Below are 10878 nucleotides of genomic sequence, written 5' to 3' on the forward strand. Positions count from 1 at the left end.
GTTCTGCCAACTGGTGCAAGTAGTGTAATGCTATAATCTGAGCATGAGTCATTTGGGTCTTTTCTGGCAGCAGAACACCACATTTGTGAGGCTAACAGGACCCATCTGCCATTTCGATGAGGACACAGGCCTGCTATTTTCACCACATTATACATTTTACCTAATCAAGTCTCTGAAAATTGTTTCCAGTGGATTGCATTGTGTACTTGTAATGCAGATCTTGCAGTCAGCACTTAATAGCATAATAGGCCGACAAAATATCTGTGTAAAAGAGGTTCGGGTCACTGCTAATGTGAGTTATCCTCACATCAGTGAGCTTTTAGCTCAAACTCAATGTGCAGGCATGCAACTAACAGTCGGTGATGTCAGGAAAGAGATTTGTGCCAAACCAAGCTGTCATGTGAATATAGAGCTGTACTAGTTTATATAAACAATATCATAGAGTACACACACATTATGACTCCAACGTCTTTCAACAGAATAACCGATTCCATGTAAGGACTATTTTTAAATGTCAATGGGGTCCATCTTCACTAAGGAATTGTTTGTCACAGCTCCCATTCAACAGTGCTGATAGTCATTTGCTCAAAGTACACAAATCCATTACTTGAGTAAAAGTACAGATACTGCTGGTCAAATATTACTCCATTACAAGTGAAAGTTGTAAAGACAGATTTTTACTCAAGTAAAAGTAATCAATGAAAACAATCACCCACTGACTTTCAAAGCTGCTACATAGTAACGACTTTCTACTTTGAAGACCTTGATAGAAATGTAGTGGAGTGAAAATATATTTGTCTTTCAAATGTAGTGAAGTTAAAGATCATGTAAAGTCACAAAGCGGGGTCACTGAGTGCTGAGGCGCATGGTGCGTAAAAGTTGCTCTGCTGATTCCATAGCTGAAGAGTTACAAACTTACACTGCCATTAATATTAGCACAAAAACTGTGTGGCGGGAGCTTCATGGAATGGGTTTCCATGGCCGAGCAGCTTCATGCAAGCCTCACATGATCAAGTACAACGCCAATCATCGGATTTACTGGACTCTGGAGCAGCAGAAACCGGTGCTCTGTGGAGTGACGATGTGAGTGTTCTCTGTATGGCAATCTGATGGATGAGTCTAGGTTTGGCGGATGCCAGGAGAACGTTACCTGCCTGACTGCATTGTGCCAACTGTAAAGTTTGGTAGAGGAGGGATAATGGCATGGGGCTGCTTTACAGGGGTTGGGATAGGCCCCTTACTCCTAGTGAAGGGAAATCTTCATGCATCAAAATACCAAGACATCTTGGACAATGCTAGGTTTCCGACTTTGTAGAAACAGTTAGGGAAGGCCCTTTTCTATTCCAGCATGACTGTGCTCCAGTGCACAAAGCAAGGTCTATAAAAACATGGTTGGATGAGTTTGGTGTGGATGAACTTGACTGGCCTGCATAGAGCCTTGACCTTAACCCCATCGAACAGCTTTGGGATGAACAGGAACGGACATTGCAAGCCAAGCCTTCTCATCCAACATCAGCCTGACCTCACAAATGCTGAATGGATGGGCAAAAATTCCCACAATGGAAAGTGGAAGCTATTATAGCTGCAAAGGGGGGACCAATTCCATATTACTGTCCATGTATTTAGAATGCAGTGTCATTGAAGTCCCTGTTGGTGTAATGGTCAGGTGTACCAATACGTTTGTCCATATAGTGTATATTAGATGCAAACTGCTTATATTAAATATAGACATGTAATATATTACATGAGATGCAAACATGTGTTACATAATCCATCAAAAGTTAAATAAATCAGTTAGTGATGTTTTGGAAGGTTTCACCATGAAAAAACTAAATGTGTTAATAGATTCTGCTGACAACCTTCATTTAAACTATCGCTGCTTCTATCTGTAATGAGCAATAACATTTAAGTAACATATTAAATTCAGACACACCTCCAGGGATCTGTTAACAAGACATCTAACAAATTTGTCATGAATTATTTACACCACTTAATCACGCCACCTCACTTTATTCCAGGTGTGAAATCCAGATGTTATGAAACAGTGAAACTGGAAACTATGAAATAGTGACAAACAAAGTCATATCATGTTAGAAAGGTGCCATTTTAAATCATTTAAAACAAGCTTCGACAAAGAAAATATAAAATCAGATATAGTTCTAATCTCATAAACATTTGCTAAAATGAATGTTGTTATTGTGGTGGGAGGTAGACTGTGTTTTTGTCTTTTTGTTGCATTATTTGTCTTGCTGACTGACTGCACACTGACTGTAGTGGGTTTTAAAAAATACACCAATATGTTCTTCTTTCTTACTACTACTACCACTACTATTAGCATAATTTATAATAATAATAATTTTAAAACAAATACTTTCTTTGAACTATTCATAACAGTCAGCTCACTTCTTCTTGTCATATGACAGTATAGTGTAATTGCTCTCCAGTGAAACTGACCCTGACCAGCAATGAAATGATCGATAAACACATATAGGCTATAGAATGAAATGGGGACACAATTTTTAGGGGTCCTGCTGGCACCACCTGGTGGTAACTCGTACAATTACACGAAATCACACCACAGCTAACAACCAGTCTTTTTTGGTTTAAAATTACATACACCTAACAGCATGTTGGTCCTTCATGTTGTCAGTAAGAGGTCAGGTACTTTCTGTACAGTATGACAAAACTGGTGTATAATTTTACAAAATTCTTCATAATACACTAGTTATTGTACTTTATTGCACTAGTTATCGTATAGTTATTGCACTAGTTATTGTACTGTATTATTTTATCAATTTCATGCATATGAAGCTACAGTTAATAGGTAACTTTTGTATTTAATCTACCACAAACACGGATTATGGCTGAAAAGTTTTAAGCTGGTTAGTACCATTCTGAGAACTACGAAACATGTTGTCTTTACAATATCTTAATTCATGCTTTTATAGCATCTCTTCAATGCCAAACCAAAATCAGTGTGAATAGTTTGTGAGAGTAGCAGTTGTTTTGTAAAATTAAAAGGACAAATCTCATGATTTAAATGTATGAAAGATGTCACTGGTGCAGGACCGTTTGTGTGTAATGCATCAGTGTTGATGTCAGTTGATGTCTTATCTAGTTTTGTTTCTTCATCCTGTTTGTTCGCTGATTCACAAACTGTAGACTCCAGTAGACTGCAGAGATTAAGACAAAGACCTGCGGAAAACAGGATATTTACATTTAAATGCCAAATGGGTTAATATTAATACACTGTAAAAAAAAAAATGATGTGCCATCTACTTAAAAAAATATGGTAATAATATTACACGTAGTAGTTTTTAATGCTTGATTTCTTTAATGGAATCAACCTGAATAAATCATGTAAAATCACCTAAATTATTTAATCTACAACACAATGAATTTAATATTATTAGTGAAATGTGCTCATTTATTTTAAGTTGATTCTCACAAGTCTGTGATTTTGAGTAAGGCCTGTTTGTGTTTGACTTTGAGGTGTTCTAAATGTATTTTTTAAATTCTATAAGTCAAGACCTTATTTGAAGTGATTAATTGTGAGAGACCTAAATGTCACAAACCAGGAGAATGTACTACATAAAAAAAAAAAGAATTAAAGCCAATAGGTCAAGCATGTGGCCAAAGAATCTCCCATGATGCATTTGGAGTCGGGCTTCACAGAAGCCACTGTGGAAACAGGCCAAAAGTGACATTCTTCCAAAAAGCTGTAACCTTAACTGCCCCTCCTTCCTTGCGTTCTAAACCATAAACTGCATCCGAGCTCTAAACAGTCCAAAATCATATTCTATCTATCAGAACTACCTCTCCAATAGGAAATAACCAGTTTCCTCAGGAGCAGCACAGCTGTTTCCCTCTGAGAGAAGAGAGACAGAGAGAGCGAGAGACAAAGGACGAAGGGAAAGGCATGGTCCTGTGCTTCCTGACCTCACGCTACCGGATTCCACCCACCAAATGCCAATGCAATCTTTTCAATACATGTCGTTTACCCTCATTCAAATAAAAACAAAAATGCATTTTTTTAATTAAAAGGAGAGCATTGTGCTTAAATTTTCTGCTTCTCTTGTGACCTTTGAAATCTCAATTGTGTCTCAGACTGTGCTTAGATTTGCTAAGATCCTAAAGTCAGAGATTTCAATATGTTCTCAAATATTTCTCATCAAATTCTCCTAAAACTTAAAAAAAATGTTTTGCTACCCACATTAGTTTTATCTACACTATGTCGTCAAGTCTTAGTAGAAATATCTCACAATACAACACTACAGTTTTTCTTTGGGGAATCATATGGATTGGACAAAACCCTCTATATTGGTGTGTGTATGAAACGGTGAACCATAACTGGAGTATGGTTCAAAGTTTAAAATAAAGTGTGGAGCTGAAAAGAGTAAAGAAGGGATTTAGAAGAAGAATTTCAATTAATATTTGTATGACAAAAGGGATAAAAATATTAGAGACAGTACAAATGCTTTTGAGACACTACCTCATTCTATACTTTCATTCAGAGCTGTACTGCCACCAGAGTCAATTTAATTGACTCTTAAGAGCTTTGGGAAAACTCACAAATCCTAGAATTCAACCTTAAATGACAAACTGGCAGATATTTCAATCAATTTGAGAGGCTTTTTCCTCTCAGATTTTCCTCTGCAGGCATATTTTAAGTGAAAAAACACATGAGATGTGTACATTTTGATATAGTAATTTTTCCTTCTTTTTACGGCTCTTGCTGTCTCAGATGACCACTTGTGTCTCTCTTTCCGTCTCCCTCAGCTTTTTTCTCTCTTTCATACACATAAAAGCGATATAAATAAATACAAAGAAACATGCTTGGTTGCTGAAACTAGAAGCACACATTCACACTCGGTTTAATAAGCAGAGTCAAGTCTCTGGGGCAGCTGCAGTTTTGGGTCAAAAGCAAACAGGACTTTATCTCTGCTGTCACCTCTGTGATGTATGACTAGCGATGGGGCTTTTTCAACCTGTGGACACCTACATGTTGGTAATGCACACTGCTTTTACCACACAACATTAAGCAGAACAACCATTTTCAACGTTGATGATAATAGGAAATGTTTCTTGAGCAGCAAATCAGCATATTAGAATGATTTCTGAAGGATCATGTGACACTGAAGGCTGGAGTAATGATGCTGAAAATTCAGCTTTGCATCACAGGAATAAATTACATCTTAAAATATTTTTAAATAGAAAACAGTTATTTAAAATTGCAATATTTCACAATATTGCTATTTTTACTGTATTTCTGACCAAATAAATGCATCCTTGATGAGCATACCACTGAATCGCTTACAAAAGACCCACCGTACCTAAACTACTATATAGAAAACATCGGCTTACCACACACACAAAGACTGAGAAAAAAACCCTGTTAAGCAGTTCAAACACTCGTCCATGACTCTGAGCTGAGGTGGCAGTGGTGACCCATTACTGAAACCCCCTACTGCTTTGGCAGGTCAAACGAGCACCAGTTCTCTGAAAAGAAGCTGAGACACTGAAGGGCATCGTGGCAGCCTCGTGTGACTCTCACTGGACTTTCTGTAAATCAGTTCAGTGGGATTCCTGAGACAAGGTCCAAGATGGATGGGTCTCCTGGGGCTTGTAAGGAACGTTCTGTTCACCATGGCAGCCTGCTTAGCAACCTGAAGCCAGTGAAAACTCCAGAATATATTAGCATTAGTCTTCTAGAGTGGTTATTTTCATATTGTTACTGATTATGTCATTGTAAATGTAGCCATTAAGACACTGAACATAATTGTTAATGTATTATATTTCTAGATCAGGAATGTCTTTAATCAAAATACAAATTTTATGTAAGAGATGTGATTAGATCATGTGTATATTTATCGGGATGGCGCACAGTCAGAGCGCCTTTATGCTTGCGTATGACAATCAGCGCGAGAAGCGAGCGGAGAAAAGGTACTCTTCTCAGAAAACGTACAAATAAAGGTAATTAAACATCTCAAATTATTATTTGGAGCATTGGGATCGCTAGAGGGCTTAATGAACTAATTTTTATGAAAACCTGAAAATCGACAATTTTCACTTTTTTGCCTATAGCTCAAAATTAGGCCATGCGCATTCCGACTTATTTTACCAGCATGGGTCACATATGCTCTAGACATGTTGAGCAAGGGACGATGGAAAGGAGAACTGATATATTTGCTAGTGGGCCGGTTACAAAAAAAATAAAAAGCTGTATATTCACTTCAGTTCAAAATTTTGGGGCCAGCAAGATTTTTTTAGAAAGTAGGAAATGAATACTTTTATTCAGCAATGACATTAACTTGATCAAAAGTGACAGTAATGGCATTTATATGTCATTATAAAACATTTCCATTTCAAATAAATGCTGTTCTTTAAAAGAGTTCTTTCTATTCATCAAAGAACCCTAAAAAATGCATCAGTTTCCACAAAAATATTAAGCAGCACAACTGTTTTCAACATTAATAATAATAATAATAAAAAGAAAGGTTTCTTGAGCAGCAAATCAGCATATTAGAATGATTTCTGAAGGATCATGTGACACTGAAGACTGGAGTACTGGCTGCTGAATATGTATTACATTTTAAAATATATTTCTAATAATATTTCACAATATTACTGTTTTAACTTTATTTCTGACCAAATAGATGCAGCCATGGTAAGTATAAGAAACTGACCCCAAACTTTTGAATGGAGTGGAATGGAAAAATGTAATAAAACAAAACAAAACAAAACAAAACAAAACAAAACAAAACAAAACAAAACAAAACAAAACAAAACAAAACAAGTTGCATTATTACTTTTCCCTGGACACTCTGCTATGCTATCTTTTTCCAAGATATCCCAAACAATCCACAGACCCCAATTCACTGGTGATACCAGAGAATTAACAGTGGAAACAAATGTGCCCAATCACCTGAAATACTTGCAAATACTCTTCTTATCAGTCTAATTCAGGCTCCAAGCTCCAGAGTTCCTCTCCTGTGGTGTGCTGGAAGGTGTCAAGTGCTATGAAAAGATAAGCCCGCGGCGCTGCTGACTGCAGCTTTTGTGTGAAGCAGATCTTGATAATATTATCTTAACCTTTTCCTTCAAAAAAAAAGTGGGGCGAGTCTTTGCAGCGGTACAATTTTTGTTTCGCCCTTGAGAAATGAGGAGGACAAATATTAGCTTTGATGGGTGGAAAAACACAGAATGGAAAAAACACAGGCAGAAATGGAAGAACATCATCCACTACCTGAAATAAACAGAAGCCGGGATGAGTGTGGAACTGACAGGGCAATTTTTAGCAAATGATAATGTTTCTAAAGTGTTTCATAATGGCATTGCTGCAAATAGACTGATGTAAAGGAAAGTTACAGGGAAAGGGAAACTCTTTCCTTGGTCTATTACAACAGAAACACATTAAATCAGGTGGAGTCTATGGGTACAGTTCATACAGAAAAAAAGTTGATGCTACTTTGAGTAAAACTGTTCTGTGGGCATTTCAGCACCTGAGCTTACAGATGCACGCTCACACAGTAAAACGAGCAATTCAGCTCTTGTGTAAATCTAATCAGTCTTCCACGGCAAGCCGCAGACGTGTTTAATTGATTCCAGAAACGCTGCCTTTGTGTAAAGCTGGGATGGTGAGAAGAGGAGAAATGGAGGGAAGGATGGAGGGCCGTGAAGACAGAGGTGGCGCGCTAATGAAAGGTCAGCTGAGATGCACGGCCCACGCTGCAAGTGCCAGAAACACACACAGCAATTTTATGGTTAATTGGGCCATGCATCTGGAGTCATACATCACTGAGGCGTGCAGAGAGACCCAGTGCCAGATCCGAAACACACACACACACACACACACACACACACACTAGAAACACACATGCATTTAGGACGTAGTTAACACATATACACAAGTCTGATAGCACTAGTGGAAATACATCTATTTGTATCATTTCAGCATAAAAATTTGAGTGAAAAGCTTAATTGAAAAATCAGCGTGCCAGTATTTGATTTGTCTCCCTTTGTGCAGCACACAAGCTGCATTAACTCCACAAGTTTGTGTAAAACCTGATGATCATGTTCTTCAGCATCTTGAGAATGACCCAAAGAACGTCTTGTGCTTAAATGGAAGCTGGACATCTGTAATAGAGACTGTGGTAATGATGTATGTGTCTGTCAAACTTCTATCAGAAAAGCCAACGGAGGCACCAGAAGCTTAATGTAACCAAACCGTTGAAGAGCCATTATCAAAACACATCTCAGCATCTCCAACTCAGCTGCATTAGCCCTGAAAGAAAGACAAAGTATTTTATTTTTTCTTATTTATTTATCTATTTTATTATTGTACTGTGCTGTTTAGTATACATTAACAAAATATCCATACTGACTTTGTATATACAGTAAATCAATTTTTAAAAAGCTGGTTCACTGGGAAAAATTACAGTTCACCTTTAGCAAATAAAATAAAATAAAATAAAATAAAATAAAAAAGCATGTGTACACACAATTTAAGTAAAAGGGTTAGCTTGCCCAAATAATACACTTACTGTCATAATTTAATTAATAATAAAATAAAATAATAAAAAGCATGTGTACACACATTTTACGTTAAAGAGTCAGTACAATTTCATTTACTGTCATAATTTATTAACAAAACAAAACAAAACAAAATAAAATAAAATAAAACAAAATAGGAGTTAGTTATACGAGCTGTACCTCTGATCTATTAGGAAGCCCAGAGAGGTTAGAGAAAGTAGTACGTAGGCAGTCAAAAGAAGTGCAGTCAGCTCAGACAGTATCTGCAGGTGAAAGATAACTAATATAGTATACATAGATAAGTAATATATATATGTGTGTGTGTGTGTGTGTGTGTGTATGTATATGTATATATAAAGTCTTTTGACAGTAAAACACTGATTTTGTACTGTGAGGGAACAATAATTTAGGTCATGATTTGAAAAACTTTCTTTTGTCTTAATAATAATAACTCTTACTCAAATAATTTTGCAAGCAACACAGCTGAATAAAAGTGACCTAACAAATTTAGGTGTCAGGCCAGATGAGTAATACCATCTCGACGCTCCAAGAACTCAAGGCCAACCATTAGGGAAGTATCATCTATGACTGAACTGGCACACCTCTATGGATGGATTTACACTGAAATCATAATCTGGTGATAATTTGCTGTTAATACAAGCAGCGATGTTAATGAGGTTTTCTTGACCTGGCTAACCCATCATACTCAGCAGTGGTTAAGTCAGGTGACTGACCTCATAACATCTTTGATATGACGCCAGCAAACAGACTTTTTCCTGCGTGACACCAGATAAAATCCAGATCCCAGACCTCAGCCCTGAAGCACTGGCTCATTTTTCAACAATTAACAAAAAGGGGAAAAAAATCTATTTTGATTGGTTAAATTTTAAAACCTCTCCATATCCAGTTTCAAAAATAACAGAGCAAGAGGGCAGAGGGGAAAAAAAGGGGGAAACCATCTTCCAAAATTTGCATTTCAGCAGAGGTCACTGCACAGACCTTGCATTATGAACAGTTAGTCAAACTTCTAGCAGGATTGATAGCCCTGTACAGATGATGTAATTGAAAAATGACTAAAAATTAACGTTTTCCTTCTTTTTGGAGTGCCACTAAGCAGTTCTGTAGCATCACTTGTCAATGTTAGAGCATGCAAATGGACAACGAGGTATAAATACACACTTTCACATTATTTATTGCTATGCCTGAAGGCCTCGGTTTGTTATTTTCCTTGGATAAGGTGATTGATGCAAAAGGAAGGTTTCCAGGGTCTGGGAAAGCAGTCAGAGCATTTGTATTGGTTGCTGGACCACCAAATGGCTGTTTTATTGGCTGGTGGAGCTAAGGAAAGAGATCCAGGGGACACATCTCCGAGAGCCACAACTAAGGGAGCACCACAGAGGTAGGAATCACAGGAAAACAGGCCGTTTCATTTCAGCGGGGAGGCAGGGTGGGGCCAAGCTTTCTGGCTAACCAAAACTATGCCTGGGGAACATGGACTTCCAAGGATAACTGACAAGGGCAACTGAACATCTCTATGTTTGAAAAATAATAGACAACGATTACTTTTTTCAGTCCATACACAGCTAGTAAAATGCCTTATTATTAGAGGAGCATTTAGGATAATGAGAGAGAGACCGAGGTTGATAATAGACCTTGCGATGTAGCATAAACCACACAGCAAATTAAAAGCTTTTAAAGCTCCTGTAGATGACAATGAAAGATGGCATTCAGATGATAGCTTTGACATTTCAGTGGGGCACATTTCTGGGAAAATCTGACGTCGATTTCAACAGTGAAAGTAAAACAAAAAACACAGAAACAGTACGTACCGTTTGATCCATTAACAATTTGTTATATACATCCAGCAGAAGCATGAACTGTACAAGCACATAGGCTTGCATTGCAGGGGACCATGCAGGATCGTGAGGCATTTCCTCTCCTGTAATCTGATTGTAGAAAGAACAAAGTTTTGCAGTTAAAAATAAAAAAGCCTAAAAAAATAAATAAATTAAAAATAAATAAATAAATGCATTCAAATATGAGATTTAGAATCTCCAGTCTTATTTTAATCTTTTTTTTCTACCAGAATAGTAGCATTATCTGTGAGTTAGTAATACAGCATAACAATAGTTGTGTTCAAAATGTCTTGTACAAATGCTTTTAAATATTTTTTTCATTTCTAGCTTTTCCAATTTACTTAATTATAGCCAATAATTAGAGTTGTCCCAAAGTCACATTGGTTAGAGATAACAGACCAGACCATCTTGAACCAGCAATAAACCAGCTACTATGCTTGAAAAAACAACTTGACTTCTTTAAGTGGTAGAATACTTCCTTTTTCAGCAG

At 37.1% G+C, this 10878-nt stretch overlaps 1 pseudogene; it reads right to left on the bottom strand.

Annotated features, from left to right (window-relative positions):
- Nucleotides 1-1899: 1899 nt before the first annotated feature.
- Nucleotides 1900-10878, bottom strand: part of LOC107683236 (alkylglycerol monooxygenase-like) — a 29538-nt pseudogene continuing 20559 nt past the window's right edge.

Source organism: Sinocyclocheilus anshuiensis, unplaced genomic scaffold, assembly GCF_001515605.1.
Source record: "Sinocyclocheilus anshuiensis isolate Anshui unplaced genomic scaffold, SAMN03320099.WGS_v1.1 scaffold1170, whole genome shotgun sequence".
Classification (NCBI taxonomy): domain Eukaryota; kingdom Metazoa; phylum Chordata; class Actinopteri; order Cypriniformes; family Cyprinidae; genus Sinocyclocheilus; species Sinocyclocheilus anshuiensis.